This window comes from Chrysochloris asiatica, unplaced genomic scaffold (genome assembly GCF_000296735.1).
Source record: "Chrysochloris asiatica unplaced genomic scaffold, ChrAsi1.0 scaffold02586, whole genome shotgun sequence".
NCBI classification, from domain to species: domain Eukaryota; kingdom Metazoa; phylum Chordata; class Mammalia; order Afrosoricida; family Chrysochloridae; genus Chrysochloris; species Chrysochloris asiatica.
In genome coordinates, this window is record NW_006411104.1 from 3,020 (window position 1) to 6,474 (window position 3,455).

Consider the following 3,455-nt stretch of genomic DNA (forward strand, 5'->3'; position numbering starts at 1 on the left):
AGACAGCAGAAATGCCAAACTCCACGAAAGGAGAGTCAATGGATCTTAGATATGAGATTTGAGTAGGTAATGGGCTTCGGGGAGCATGAGCCACCCGTAGAGAATAAAACTTGAGAACAGCAAGTTTAAACTTGAGTGAGCCAGGCTCAGGGGCTCGTCCCTCACTCAACAGGAGTCATACATCAGGCAGAGACAAGAGTGCTACCAGTTAATGCAAGTGTCAAAAGGGCAGGTCATTATAATCACAGAGTTTCCACTTAGGCTGGTCTTCATGAAAGGACATTCTGTTGGTTCTGTGTTTAGGGCTATAGCTACAAAGGTAACTGTGGTGTGCCTCGATCTTCAAACAGAGAATGAAGACTGTACTCAGGAGGCAGATGACAGTTCTTGGAGGCTGTATGTTTGTGAGAGAAACAATTTCATAGAAAAGTGACAGCTGTGCTGAATCTTTAACTATGAGTTGGTGTTAGGGATGGCTGTCTATTGTACTGCAAGCAATAAAACATCTCTACAACGGCCTCATCTAGTTTTCCAAACCTTAAATCTACTATGAGGAGGTTGTATCTAAACATAACACCATGCAATGTTTAAAGAAAAAAGTAAAGTGGAAATCATAGAATGAAAGCACAAGTGCATGCATGTCTATTGCCTCATTGTTTTAATGGCAGAAATCTGGAAAGATCATTAAAATCATTAAAGGAAATGGCTGAATAAAGTATGTTTTATCTTACTGGGGATTCCTATGCAGCTGTGAGACAGACTGACTTAGATCTGTATGTACTGATCTAGAGGGACATCCATTCAAAAACAAAGTCGCAAAGCAGTATGTTTTATGTGGTCCCATCTTTGTACAAACAAGTTGAAATACAGAACCTACGTATGTGCATCTATGCTTATAATCATGAAGAAAGATGTAGTATATAAATATGAGGGGGCTTCCAAAAGTTCGTGGAAAAATTCCATTATTTTTCAATTCCTTTTTTCCACAAAAATTTGAAATTCCCCCTTGCAGATTCCAAAGTTTTAACAGCAATATTAGGTAGATACAGGGTTTCTATGAGTTAGACGGACTCCACAGCACTTCACAACAAGTAGAAGGATGGAAAGAGGGCTTAGGGATTGAAAAATTGAAATTACTAACTTTTTCTTTAAGCATATATTAATTGTAAATTAACAGTAAACAAGACAAAATCCACAAGGATAGGTTAATTCACAGAAACCAGTAAAATCTAGGATGCTGCCCAATGCTGTTCCTTCATGTCTTCATTCTATTATTATTTATTGAGCATCTACTGGATGTCTGGTGTTTGCAGAGGTACTATGTATATATTTTTTCCAGACACATGCTTTTTATTCGTGTAGATAACAGACACCAACAGAATTGCTAGAGGAGTTCCACATGGCATAACAACAGTGTGAACTTCCAACAGAGGCAAAACTGAGCCCCATAGTAGACAAGACAGACCATGCCTGAAGACAACAGAAGAGTTCACTAAATATGCACGATTTATCCATGAAGCCCTTAAGCCTCCTCCTCACTCTCCTCCTCCTCCTCGAACTTACCTTGTTCGTCGGTCGTGGCGTCCTGGTACTGCTGGTACTCCGACACCAGATCGTTCGTGTTGCTCTTGGCCTCAGTGAACTCCATCTCATCCATGCCCTCGCCCGCGTACCAGTGCAGGAAGGCCTTGGGCCGGAACATGGCTGTGAACTGCTCCGAGATGCGCTTGAACAGCTCCTGGATGGCCGTGCTGTTGCAGATGAAGGTGGCTGACAACTTGAGGCCGCGCGGCGGCGGGATGTCGCACACCACCATCTTGATGTTGTTGGGCATCCACTCCACACAGTAGCTGTTGGGCTTGTTCTGCACGTTGAGCATCTGCTCGTCCACCTCCTTCATGGGTATGCGGCCTCGGAAAATGGCAGCCACCTTCAGGTAGCGGCCGTGGCGGGGGTCTCAGGCTGCAACATGTTCTTGGACTCGAACATCTGCTGGGTGAGCTCCGGCACAGTCAGGGCGCGGTACTGCTGGCTGCCGGGGCTGGTCAGGGATGAGAAGCCGGGAATGAGGAAGTGTAGCCGTGGGAAGGGCACCACGTTCACAGCCAGTTTGCGGAGGTCTGTGTTTAGCTGGCCTGGGAACTGCAGGCAGGTGGTGACCCAGCTCATGGTGGTAGACACCAGGTGGTTGAGGTCCCCGTATGTGGAGGTGGTGAGTTTCAGGGTATCGACAAGGCCTCATTGTCGATGGAGTAGGTTACATTTGTGTTCTCCACCAGCTGGTAGACCGAGCATGTGGCATTGTAGGGCTCCACCACAGTGTCTAAGGAGTTCTGGTATCGTCGTGGTTACGAATCGGGCTGTGAACCACAAGGTCAGCAGTTCGAAACTACCAACTCTTCTGTGGGAGAAAGATGAGGTTTCTGCTTCCGTAAAGATTTACAGCCTCGGAAACCCTGTTCAGGGTCTCTATGGGTCGGAACCGACTTGACGGCACTTAACAACAACCAAAGTGTCTGATACCTTGAGGGAGGGCATGATGTTGAAGGTGTTCATGATGCCGTCTGGGTACTTCTCCCTGATCTTACTGATGAGCAGCGTGCCCATCCTGGACCCTGTGCCGCCCCCCTTACCCCCCAGGTGTGGGTCAGCTGGAAGTCCAGGAGACAATCACAGTTCTCAGACTCCTTCCGCACCACGTCCAGCACTGAGTCCACCAGCTCTGCCCCCTCTGTGTACTGGCCCTTTGCGCAGTTATTGCCGGCACCGCTCTGGCCAAAGACAAAGTTGTCCAGCCTGAAGATTTAGCCAAATGGTCCAGACCGGACTGAATCCATGGTGCTCGGCTCGAGGTCCACCGGGATGGCCCATGGAACATGGAACATATTTGTTACCCGCAGCCTTGTTGTAGTAGACGTTGATTCTCTCCAGCTGCAAGTCACTGTAGCCATGGTAACTGCCAGCTGGGTCGATATACCATGCTCGTCACTGAAGACCTCCTAAAACTTGGAGTGGATCTGGTTGTCGCACTGGCCAGCCTGGATGTGCACTATCTCACGCATGGTTCGACCGCGGAGCGGAGGTAGCGGCCTCGGGTAGGAAGCGCAGAGACTCTGCACAGGCCCTATTTTATCAAGCTTAACTAATCCCAGGTGTTATTATTTACAAATGATTAATAGTTGTTGAGTCCTGTCGAGTTGGTTCTGACTCACAGCTGAGGATTATGGCTAGAGGGTTTGAACTGCCGACCTTGTGGTTCAAACTGACCTTGTGGTCCTGTGCATTATCCTGCACTTTACTAACTTGTTCAAGGTCATGCATCACTAGGAAGGTTGTGGAGCTGGCATGTGTGCCAGTTCCTTTGGGTCCCAGAACCTGTGGACACTCCCTGTTAAGTGCCATTGAGTTGGTTCCGACTCATAGTGACCCTGTATAGGGTTTCCGAGCAGCATCTG

The 3,455-nt window shown here is 47.7% G+C and overlaps 1 pseudogene; it reads right to left on the minus strand.

Moving 5' to 3' along the window:
• Positions 1 to 1,522: 1,522 nt before the first annotated feature.
• On the minus strand, positions 1,523 to 3,062 carry LOC102820641 (annotated as a pseudogene).
• Positions 3,063 to 3,455: the final 393 nt, after the last annotated feature.